The 12540-nt window shown below is 40.7% G+C and overlaps 1 protein-coding gene across 3 annotated transcripts in view; it reads right to left on the bottom strand.

The window, feature by feature from the left end:
• HIVEP3 (HIVEP zinc finger 3) overlaps nt 1-12540 on the bottom strand; it is a 128553-nt gene that overhangs the window by 52333 nt on the left and 63680 nt on the right. The window contains exon 1 of one of the 3 annotated variants that reach the window (XM_083173376.1): nt 5827-5894. The exons of the other annotated variants lie outside the window; for them this stretch is intronic. The gene's annotated coding sequence lies outside the window, so the exon portion shown is untranslated. Of the gene's footprint in view, nt 1-5826; nt 5895-12540 lie in introns of those variants that run through there. 3 annotated transcript variants of the gene reach the window in all.

The following is a 12540-nucleotide window of genomic DNA, read 5'->3' on the forward strand; positions in this document are numbered from 1 at the left end:
GTGATTTGTTTTTGTACCCTGATGTACATGTCCTTTTTCCATTGTATATGATTTCTATGTGATTATTAAACGGTATGCACTATGAGAAATATATGCTCTTCTTACATGTCCAACTGAGTGGAAGGAGCGGAGAGGGATACCGATCCCTAAAAAAGGACATAGGAGAAAGGGAAGTAACAGTGTTATATTGTATCTAGCGCTGGTGGTGGGCAATCCCAACTTTTTGTATCACTATTGACTTTCTTTGGGGTGCCTGAGAAACACCCCAGGGGAACGCATACCCCAGCTGCTAGTGCGCACTGGGTGAGACACTTTAATTTGTATTTGCGGGTGTGGTATATGGTCCCGACAGTCGTTATCCCAACTGTCTGGACTCAGACAATGGGGCAAGAGCAACAAAGCCCCTTGCGGGCACGGTGGGTCGCTACGCTCGCTACCTATTCTATTCTCCCTCTATGGGGGTCATGGACACCCACAAGGGAGAATAGCCGGTGGCTGTCGGGGTTTTGACAGTCGGGATTCTGACGTTGGGGTAATGACTGTCGGGATCCCGACTGTCGGGAAACTGTCCGGCATCCGTATAAACATTAGGTATGATGATATGGGGATGTGTTCAGCATTCTAGCAGTCGAGATGCCAGAGCCAGCTTCCTGACCACTTCTGGGGGACTGCCACAGAAGTCCTGACATCAGTTGGAATTATGGCAACGGAATCCTGACTGCTATGATGCCAGGGCTGGTTAGCGTTATTTTGGGGATTAGGTCTAAGGCACTTGTTTGATGGATAGGCTTTGGCGTGGTGAGTGCGGGCAAGGTTCATTTTAGGTTCATTTTAGGCTGTAATGAGGGGGAGTTAGGGTAGGCACTTAAAAAGGTGGATTAGGGGTAGGCTGTGTTAGGTGTAGGTGGTGGGGTGCGGGAGTTACAGTTAGGCACGATTCAGCTCTTAAACTGATAGGTACTGAGGGGTAGATACTGTATATGAAGCAGTGATAAGGGAGGAGAAGGAATAAAGGGGTCGATTTATTAAGCTCGGTGAAGTTATAATGTGACTGGTACTTTATCACCGGCCAATCAGCTCCTAACTGTGACGTTACAGGCTTGGTTTGAAAAATGACAGGTAGGAGCTGATTGGCCGGTGATAAAGTACCAGTCACTTTATCACTTCACCGAGCTTAATAAATCTACCCCAAAGTGCCTGGTACTTTATCACTGGCCAATCAGCTCCTGACTGTTAAGTTACAGGCTCTGTTTAAATAAGCAGTTAGAAGCTGATTGGCCGGTGATAAAGTACCAAGCACTTTATAAATTCTACTCCCTTACCACTGCTTCATACATCTACCCCTCAGTACCTATCAATGTAAATATTTAATTCAGCTACATCTCTTCCACTTTCTTCTCTAGGTTGCGATTGTAAATATAGGTAATTTACTGGGGATTTTATTTTGCCTGCCTGGGGATGATGAAAAAAATCCCTGATAAGTGCTGGCTATCGGGTCTAATTGAATCACCCCAGGAGATACATTTTACTGCGGCTATTTGTATTTTCTTTTATATACTGTATGGTCCATTTTAGGGCCATTTCACTGCAGTACCTATTGCATTCAAAGTTTTTTTTCGGTAAACAACATACGAATGAATGGAGTTAGAAACAAATAAAAGCACATTTGAGCATCACAATGTTCAAAATCCAAAGTTAAGATAGGCACCTACCAACTGCAATGGAAATTGCTAAATTCAGATGGCACTTATGAAAAATGGTTCAAGGGTAACTATAGAAAAAGTGGTTATGTTAACCAATCAGAGATATATATTCAATTTGTTCCTTATCCAGCGGACCCTACAATGTCTTTTGCATTCCAGCGTTTGTATCCTTAAAGCTATCAGCAACATAAAACGCTGCTCTCAGCAGATGAAGAGGGAAAGCAACATGCTCCTGCCAAATCTTTCTTCATTAGACTAAGAACAACACAGTCTTGGCAGGAGCAAAAAAGCATTGCTGAACTCTGAGCACAGTGCGGACAACGTGCCCCTATTAAGTAATTTTGGACAACCTCACCTTAACAATGTAATCACATCGTCCATGCAGTGTAACTGGAAAATCCACCCCATATGACCAGAGCCTGGACCAGTCACATAAGTAAATTTATCACTAAAACATAGTGTTTTGCCCCATTCCACAATGACATAAATGACCAAAATACTTTACATACATATATAATTAAGATATTCTAGGTTTTAAATGGAGAAACCGACACCTACACAATACCTATTTATAAAGATTATTGTCATATGCATTCCTAGCCCCTTCAACAGCAATATACTGCAACATTTTTGCAAGTTTTGCATTGATTCCAAAAGGTGTGTACACGGTACAATTGCCTAGAGGGTACCCAATGGATCTATTCAAATGTAGCTTCCTTCAAGCACATCCAGCTACTGGTGGTGGCGCGCTGAAATGAGAGAAGAGTCACCTGTCCGATGACTCAAACTGAACTTTTTGGTTTGCACCCATTAGTTTGGTCAGGTTTAGCAGCTGTATGTGGCTAACCCTGTCCTTAAGGAGTGTGAACTCCCGTCGCTTTAAGCTGGTCATACACCTAAAGATTATTGTCCAATTTGGCTGGTTGGAACAAAAATCTGGTAACTTATGGGAGCAAATGACAGTTGACCATTTGCTTCCAAATGCTGGAAAACTGCCAAAAAAGGCAATTCAGATATATAAATATATATCTATAAGTCTGATCGACATAAGAAAGCTGCGATTATTTCTTTATATTCAGTAGGTCTAATGCTTGTGCCACAGAGTTAAACCGGGTACACACTACAGTGATCTCTGCCCATTATGTCGCTTCTGGATAAATAAGAAAGACATATGGCCTAAATCGTTCAGTATGTACATGTGATTTCGGTGCATCTGCAGTCGCCAGCGATGGCTTCTGATCAACCCTGCAGCAAGGACAACCAAAAAGACATCACTAGTGATGCCATGCTGCCAAATATCATGGCCTCCAATGTCACCCCCTTTGTTCGCAAGTGTACATGCATATCACTCAGGTACAAATCACTTTAATGTGTACTCGGCTTTCATTTTCCTTTGCTTTATGTCATTTGAAACCACCTTATTCCTCAAACTGCTCATATGTGATAGCTATTTATATTAGCAAAGCTTTCATAGTTTTCTTTAGAGCCTTACCAAGAATCAGTGGAATTCTATAAGGTGAAGTCAGAGAGGAAGAAGCACCTAATAATTTAGAAGCGTTATCCATTACAATTTACAAACATGGTTTTAAAATCCGTGGCATGGGCTTTTCATATGGAAGCTTTTAGTATCATAAATGTAAAGTGCTTGCAGAGAAGATGGCTAATCATGGAGAAGATGTGATGGGAAAGCTTATGTAGTGTTATTAGCCTTATCTCCTGCAAGTATACCCTGACACAGGTATAGCGCCAGACAGCAAAGTAGGATTTTATTTTGCACATTATTTATTTCAAACTCCATTTAACTATGGGAGAACTTAAAGACTCACAAGAAACGTCACAATACGGGGCTACAGACCGAGACCTAAAGATGGTCAAAAAGAAAAAAATTGGCTCAGTGACGACTGTTTACATTTGTTTTTTTAAAGCCACACACACACACACACACACGCACTGTATTTCATTCTAAAAAATACATCATACATATGTCCAAATATCGGAACAAAAACCTCTGAATTAAAAGTCTGAACCATAACTTCTCTGCAATGCTGCTGGTATGAAAATGAGAGCACGTTCTAAAGTTCTAAGGTATGTTTGCCCTTAAGAATGACACTAAGCAGGGTCAATAACTGTTGCATTTTCTTTAATATATTCTATAATATTTCATATAGTCTATAATAGTACTTAAACTTCAGTACACAACTGCTGATAAACACTGTGTAACAATATTGATTGAAATATTATTTTGGGCCTGGATATTTTCTGCTGGTATAGCTGGTACTTATGGCAAACAAATGAAACAGCGCACACTACCACATCCTGCCAGGAAGTTTGATTTGAAATGTATAGTGCTTCCAAACTGGGTCAAGTCACTATAAGTGGCTCTACAAAACCCAATTTTTGGCATTATAAAACGTATGTATACATATTTTATAATGTAACAAAGCTCATTTTAAATACAGTATACAAAGTAGAGGATATGAACATTTATGCTTAGTGATCAATTTTAGACAAACAATAATAATGCAGTTTTAAGTCTACCTGAGGTAAAACAGCATGTTGAAGAAGAGTATCAAAACACTGCTCAACGCAATCCACAAATGTGACCCTATTTCATGCATAAAATGGACTGTTGACAGCATAGGATCAATTCAGATTCTTAACTAGACACCTCTTACTTGTGTACTGTGACGATGGCATGGGTGGGGGAAGCAAGAGGTTTCCCTACATCCTGACTCAAACTGCTGGTCCTGACACAGCTGTAATTTGGTCAAATAACAAGAGAGCTTCTCATCCCAGGACAGAGCCCTTACAGAGGGTTGCCTCCCAAATACACCTCCCCTTTAATGAAACACACAGTCCTGCTCTGTGCTCAAGAGCTCACAATCATATGGCCTTAAATGTACAACATATAGGAAAATTACATTGCTTACTCTGCAATATAGAACATTTTTTTATAATAAAATGGCCATATACTGAAAAAAGCTGTATGCACAGAGAACCATTATATATGCAGACTGAACAGCCAGTATTGTTGAGACGAAGAAAACGTCTATAGATTGTTGCCAGAAATGCTTTGGCTAAGAAGAGAGGTATTTTCACATTAAACTTGCACTACTTCCAAAACACAACTGATGCCATTTCTTGACCTTACACTATAGATAACTATACAAAGATAATGTAATGCAGCATTTGATTCGCTCTCTGTTTACACAGATTAATCAGAGTGTTATTATTGAAGTGAAAAATTGTGTATGAGACTTAACATAAAAGGACCATTTACTATTTTCCACATTTCATATAAATACAATATCTATATGTATGGAATATTATTTTAATACTTAACAATCTATCATCACACCATAGGACAAATATATATTATGGCATATAATGGACCTGCTGTTAACACTGTACTACAGACAGAGATATTGCCTTCCTAAACTCAAAACATGCTACAGTATTAAACAGCAATGCACCACATGTATCTAAATCTATCAGGAAAAGCAGAACGATACGGAATGTAACCCCTAAAGTCTCGTTTGTAGAATTGCACATACCGGAAAAAAACCTTCCCACACAACATCAAATACTGTGAAGCCCTGCAACAAAGAGAAAGTGAAGACAGATAAAGGACAAAATATTGGAAAAATGGAGAAAGCGAGAGATAGCAAAACATAAAGGAAATGATCAACAAAATGTACAATGCAGTTAATACAAAAGGAGATTTTGAATGGGGGGGGGGGTTCAATTTTGAAGTAACGGGGAAAAAAATGGAATATAAAAAAAAATATCTTTAATGAAGGATGCAGGCATAACCCATGCTGTCACAACACTCGAAAGAGATGAAGGACTGAATGATACTCCTATAATGTTTCTAAAAGTGTCATCAGGCACAGTAGCAGTACCACAAGGACCTTCTGTAATCCCTGCTGACCCATTCTCCCTCATTCTGCAGCAGATGGGGGAACCTCAGCTAGCACCCCTCCCATCTAGTCTTAACTCACACAGCGCCTTCATTTAAAGAAGCTGTCTGATGGGATTCTGCTCGGTTAACCCTTCCTCAGCCTGTAAGTGTGATTCGAAACAGAATTCTGGGATAATAAAACAGGTAGTATGCATGTCTCACCTGCTCCCTGCTCGAGTCTGGTCTGCCTGCAGTGAATCTACAGTGTTAGCAGGAAAGCATGAAAGAAAATAACACACGTTTATTTCAAAGCTCCTTATTTGGGCCGTGATGTCAGGGGGGAAATTGCTAATTTGAGAACCGCCCCCAGCTCCCACAACCGCCCCCCTCTGTCTCTTTCTCTTCCTCTCTATGTCTCCAGTCCCTAGCTCTTTTCATTTACAATTTTGTTTTCCAATCAATTCACACAGTTTTCTGCTCTAAGGGGCCGATGTCTTATGGATAAGGAATGCAGACAGTCAATGGAAACCGTGAGATAGACTAAAAAGGGTGAATAAGGTGGCAGAACGGTGAGTGAGAGAGAGCAATAGAGAGAGACAGAGAGAGAGGGGAGGGGGAAGCGAGACAAAGGTTGTCAGGAGAGGAAATGTCACTCCTGGGTCAGCACCACCACCTTACACCAGGTAGATACTTGCACTGTCACACTGTTTATTAACTCCAAAGTTATCAGGTAAGCTTTTCACTTCTTTTTTTCTGTGTGCAAAATATAGAATATAAACATGTAATATTCATGGGTAACTTCTAATGATAAATGTTTCAATGAGAAAACATTGAGCCAGTAAGTTTATTCTAATATAAAAATGTAATGTAGGCAGTGTTGATAGAAACCTTATACGATGTAACATAACTAGACCAATCCACAACATGCAAACATATAATTGGTCCCTCAAAATTATAGTCTTTCTTCTCAACAACTATTACATGATACATTATAACATCACAGTAATATATATATATATATATATATATATATATATATATATATATATATATATATATATATATATATATATATATATATATAGACAGACAGACAGACAGTTCGCGATCCGGCACTCCCGGTAAGGCGGTCGATGGCCTGGGTGCCCCCGCAATAGTATAGTATATATATATATATGTAGAATGATGCAAAGGGTGCCGGCACTCAGCTCCTTAATGACTTGTATTCGCCCCGTGCCTTCGCTGTGGGGTGTCTCAATGACACTCAAATGAACTGTCCTGGAAATACGTGGCACTTGGGTCTTATAGTAAAATAAATCAACACGTAGCCTCTTTATAAGGTTGATGTTTCAGTCATTTCTTATGGCTTTTTTCAAAACACTAACTATTCAAAAAACTATTATTTAAATAAGATTCTTTACTTCCTTTAGTTTGCAGAATAGTTCTGTAACACCTATAGGATGTTAGATTGTAAGCTTGCGAGCAGGGCCCTCATACCTTTAGACTGTCTGTAAATACCCTGTTTGTTGTATCACTGTCTCCTTTTGTAAAGCGCAAGGGAATGTGCTGCGCTATATAAGAAACTTCACAACAAATAGTAATGATAATCTGCATTCTAATGACATGGTGGTTAAATAACAGCTCTGGGGAGTTTTTAGCTGTAATACTGTATAACTGAATATAATGTCCAGACAACTCAGGAAGTTTCAAGAACAGCGGTGCTGCCCACTGCAAGAACATTACTGCCATCCAGTAGACAGGCGTCTGTAAGGAATAAACTAAGGGAGGACTGTAAAAATCAAACCCATCCTTCAGTCTACTATAGTAATACCCCCATGAGCATGCAGTGGTGCTACTGTTCCCACCAATGCTGCTTACCTCTACCACACTACACCGGAGACAGATGATGATGATTGTAAGCTACAGTACATCTGGGGTTGGGAATCATTTCTGTAGTCAGTATTAGGAACATGTTCTTTATATTACCCATTTTACATTTCTACTATAGTGAATCAACTATACAAAGAACAAAATAGCGTTAACTGTAATTTAAATCAAATATTCCTACAAGAGAAAGCCTGCATTGAGAAATTTGTGCAAGGGTTTTTCTCTAGGCACATTGAGGGATATTTATGAATAGACTGTGCAGGAAATGTGTTGCTCATAGCAACCAATCCAATACTATCATATTTTATCTGGAATGCTTTAGAGAATGAAAAGCAACTGTGAGATTTGTTGTTGTGGGCTGCAGCAATGTTAGATGCAAAGGCGTAACTACCATAGGTGCAAGGGGTGCAGCTGCTATGGGGCCCAGAGCTGAAGGGGGCCCATCTTTACTGTATAAGTTATATTTTTTATATACATTTATCGCCAATATTTGGTATATAGGGGCCCTTACAAACTTTTGCTATGGGGCCCGCGAATATCTAGTTACGCCCCTGGTTAGATGTCTCTGCACTGGTCCAGTGTGATGGAAGACAGGGAAGCTACGATATTGTAGTGATCATACACTAAGCTTTATATTACTGCCATTTTTGTAATCACAAAAATACATGTACTGGGACTTCTTTACACACCAACTTTTAACCAAAAGCTATTTATCTATTAAACACTCATTATTTAATAAGATGCCAATATATAGAAATATAGGGTGAGATTTAATAGGATGAGAGATTCAGAAAGTGAGAGATTTGTGGCGAGATGTACTAAGCCTTAAAAAGTGATAAAATGTACACAGTGATAAACCCCCAACCAATCAGCTACTGCCTGTTATTTTTCAAACACAGCGTGTGACATGGCAGGTAGGAACTGATTGGCCGGTGGTTTATCACTTTCCATTGTATCACTTTTCAAGCTTAGTACATCTGGCCCTTGGTGAGAAATCTCCAGGTTTTTTTAAAGTGGCAATCATTTACACTGCAAAATCAAACTGGTATTGAAGTGTAAATGATTGCTGCTTTAAAAAAACTGGAGATTTCTTACCAAATCTCTCACTTTCTGAATCTCTCATCCAATTAAATCTCGCCAATTGTCATTAAAACCACATGATTGTGTTACTACAGAAGATAATGGAGCAAAACAGGAATAGAGGGCCTGATTCAGGTCTGTTCACTAAGCAGCAATACACTCGAAGCCTAGCAAGCAGATCAGCGCCGCCCGCCACATCTAGTCAGTCAATCAGCCCCTAACTGTCAATTTATATATTGTAGCTGGAGCATTATCTCCTTGCACATAATGTTCTTTATGGGGGATAGATACCACTTATCCAATCTTCATACATTTACCCCAGAGAAAATTAAGCCATACCCTTCATTTAGAAAATATATATCTATTTTTTCAGCCAAAAGGATTTGGCAAAGGAAAACAAATAACTAGTCTTACCAGAATCCCTTGTATTTCAATACACAAGTGTAAAGTAAGGCACACACTGTACGAGCTAGTCCTTAAGCAATATCGCTAGCAATGTACCAGCAAACAATCTTGTTTAGAGATACTGAACAATATTGTTCAGTGACATCACCAGGCCATACTTAGAACATGAAGTATTTGACAATATTGTCAAAATTTGACTGCATGTTCAAACAATGGACAGCATCATCAATGACCTGCATCGTTAACGATATAGTGCATACACACTAGACCGGGGCTCGACAAATCCAGAGGGCCGGGTCGCAATGGCGACCAGATTCTGCTTCCTGGTGACCAGATTTTGCAGGGAGGGAGGAAGCAGATCCTGCTCGTGGCTTGGCAGAGCTTTCGGCAATGGCTACAGCCGGGGAGAGTGGTGAACAACCCATCCTGCTGTACATAGGCGAATCTAGAAATTTGCTGTGTGGTCCCAGAATATAAACAGTGGATTTGCGCAAAAAAGGGCATGGCCTAATTTAAGGGGTGTGGCTTAACATGGGGCAAGTCACGCCCCCATTTTTTCACTGCTGTGAGGGCATGTGAGAGTGTTGTTTTTAAATTGGAGAGAAATTCAAGTTGAGAACTAACTCGATCCAGCTATGGATGTCACTCAGAACTGATGTTTTACCTCTTATTTACTCTAAATAGACAACCGTTCCCAGACCTATACTTCACAACACTTTTTAGAAAAATACACCTTTTTTATCAAAGTAAATATTTCCACTTGGCAATTCCCAAAGACAGCTTTGCTGGTAATTGCCTGACAGGGCAGGGCAGGTAGAGTCACAGGCAAGGCAACATAAGCTAGCAGGCTGTAGAAAGTATAAATACCTTCACCACCACTACCAATTGACACCCACTTCAGAAGGAGGCTTCCGTCCTCAGTCGGAGTCAGGAGACGGGACCCCCGCCGCGTGATCCGGTCTGGTCCCTGCTGGCTGGCTACTGTCAAGCACGCTATCCGCAGCATGTGGAGGAGGGCGTGCTGCTGCTCCGGCGGACATGTGAGCAGTGCAACGCCAGGGGTGCACTGCTTACGCTCCGCAAAGGACCATGGGAGGAGCTGCGTGCAATCAGGCATGCGTGCAGCCCTCCCGTGGCCCATTTTTTTTTAATGTAAAAAACCACTCTGCCTGGCTGTTTCCATTACCGCACATGGTAATGGTGGGGAGGAGTACGGAAGGAAGAAGAGGAGGAGTAATCCCCCATGGCAAAGACCATGTACCTCTGGTAAAGAGCATGCAACCCTTGGCAAAGGGCATGCAACCCTTGGCATCGAGCATGAAACCCGTTGCAACGAGCATGTAGGTAAGTGCTACATATGTGTCTGGCTCCTATATTAAAATTGTCATGCCCTGCACTAGAAAATATGCAAAATATATCATAAACACCAAACACTGTGAAAAGACAAATATGTTGGTACCATAATAGTCAGGGCCAGTGCTTTCACAGACACCAGCACTGGGTGGCCACCATGCTCTAGTGTGGGGATTGTTCAAGGTAGGTATCTATATCAGCATGGGACTTTTGTGCTTAAGTACTTTGACACAGTGGGGACAGCACCTCCCCAGTCCGTCGTCTAGGACACGGGCTTAGGTAGTGGCACCTATTACGGGCAGCAGCTGTCAGTCTGAGTCAATCGGACTCTTATTATGTGCATGTCATGCAGACAGATCAGCCGAGCGCAAGCGGTGCGCACGAGCCCAGTGTGTTGTTCTTCCCTCCGGGTCCTCTCTCCATCCAGGTCCAGTCCAGAATAATTTGTGTGACATCCTCATGCCACATGGCAAAAATGTTTTGCCTAGGGATGGCCTGACCCCTAAATCCGGCCCTGCCTGCGTCTCCCTGCATTGCGTACCACGGTTACTGCATCATACCGCACATGCTTACAGCTCATTGAAACAATGCTTCGTTCCACCTGATATACTCCTGGTGCAAGGAGCCTCACTAACTGAATCGCCCATTAGGTGTAGGCTTTATAGAAGGCCCCCAGATTGAGAAAATGAAATTCATGTTTAGATTCAGGCCATCTTTAAAACTTACATTTCTGGTTTATTACTACATAAAAAAAAAGCCAAAACACAGAGCTCAAATTTAATCGTATCTGAGGGTCGATGGCTTGAATCCACCATGTGGCCATTCGAGCGGAGGAGTGACTCTCTGCCTACTAGTTCTGGCCAATCTTCTCTGTTCTTATGGAAGTATAGTGGCAGGATGTACCCCTTCCATTTTTCTTTTTCTTTTCTTTATCATTAGTCAGTGCATCACTTTCTTTTTCCCTCTATTTTTTCGATTCAATGTCCAATTACTCTTCGCATAAGCACAAATACTATATAGTACTGCACTCTTGTTTTCATACCCTATATGTCATGACTGTACTGATTTCATTGATTGTCTTTGACCTACTTAACTGTCTAAGGTTGATGCATGTGCTTTACTATTTCTTTCTTTTGTTGTTATAGTTGTATTATTGTTACCAATAAAAAAAAACTACTCAATGAAAAAAATGCACAAATCTTCACCTTTTACGGCTCATTTTAATATATAATTTATCAGAATAACATTTAATCCTCCATTACAAAAGGAACATCACTTGTAAGTTTTACATGACACTTTGGCTTACCATTTTTTGTTGAACTTATTCATGAAATTTTAAGCATGAAAACTGCATTTCCATTAAAGAAAAGTATGTGTTGTTTTTTTTACATAAATCACTGTGGCAGCCTAGAGAAAGAACCTCTATATTTTGTAATTTACCAGTTAGCCTGCTATTTGTGATTTATATTATGCAGTGTCATGTACTACTATACTAATTACAGTTACAAGGCACATTGTGCAGTGTGCAGAGTGGCTTTGGAATACCCCTCTGACCTCTATATGAACTGTTCACTGTGAAATCACCCTTCCTCTTCTCACTTTGGTTTCACTTGGCATGTCTGAGGCTAAGCTTGTCTAGCAGGACAACTATATTGTATGCAGGGAATTCAAGTGACAGCGGGAAATTTAAAAAATTGGTACATGGTTTTTCTCATAGCCGCAGGGTTTCCAAATAAATTACAGGAATAAAAATGCAATTACCTTCCAAAACGGTCTTCTGCATCCATCGTCAGGAGCTTGTCCTCTGCAGCAGCAGTGATCATGTAGTGTTTTTTTTGTAGTGTGTGTGTGTGTGTGTGTGTGTATGTGTGTGTAACACTGTTTATGACCCCTTCCCCCCTTTGCAGTTCCACTGGAGCTGGCCACTGAGAGAGCTAAATCTCCCAGCAGCCCCTGAGTCTCCCAGCAACCCCTTCCCAGTCGGGAGATGGAGGAGCAGGTGAATATATTTTTTATTCTACTTTTTTATACTCGCGCCACAGGGTTTTCATTGCTGAACCCCTAAAAGAAGCAATTGCTAGACATCTTCTTAAAAAACTAATATAAATCCTGACCGCATGATTGCGAATCAACTGGAAACCCACCTGACAACCCATGACATTATGATCCATTCCAATCAGGATTCAGGAGAAGGCAGTACTGAACCAGACC

Source organism: Crinia signifera, chromosome 2, assembly GCF_055691185.1.
Source record: "Crinia signifera chromosome 2, ASM5569118v1, whole genome shotgun sequence".
Lineage (NCBI taxonomy): Eukaryota > Metazoa > Chordata > Amphibia > Anura > Myobatrachidae > Crinia > Crinia signifera.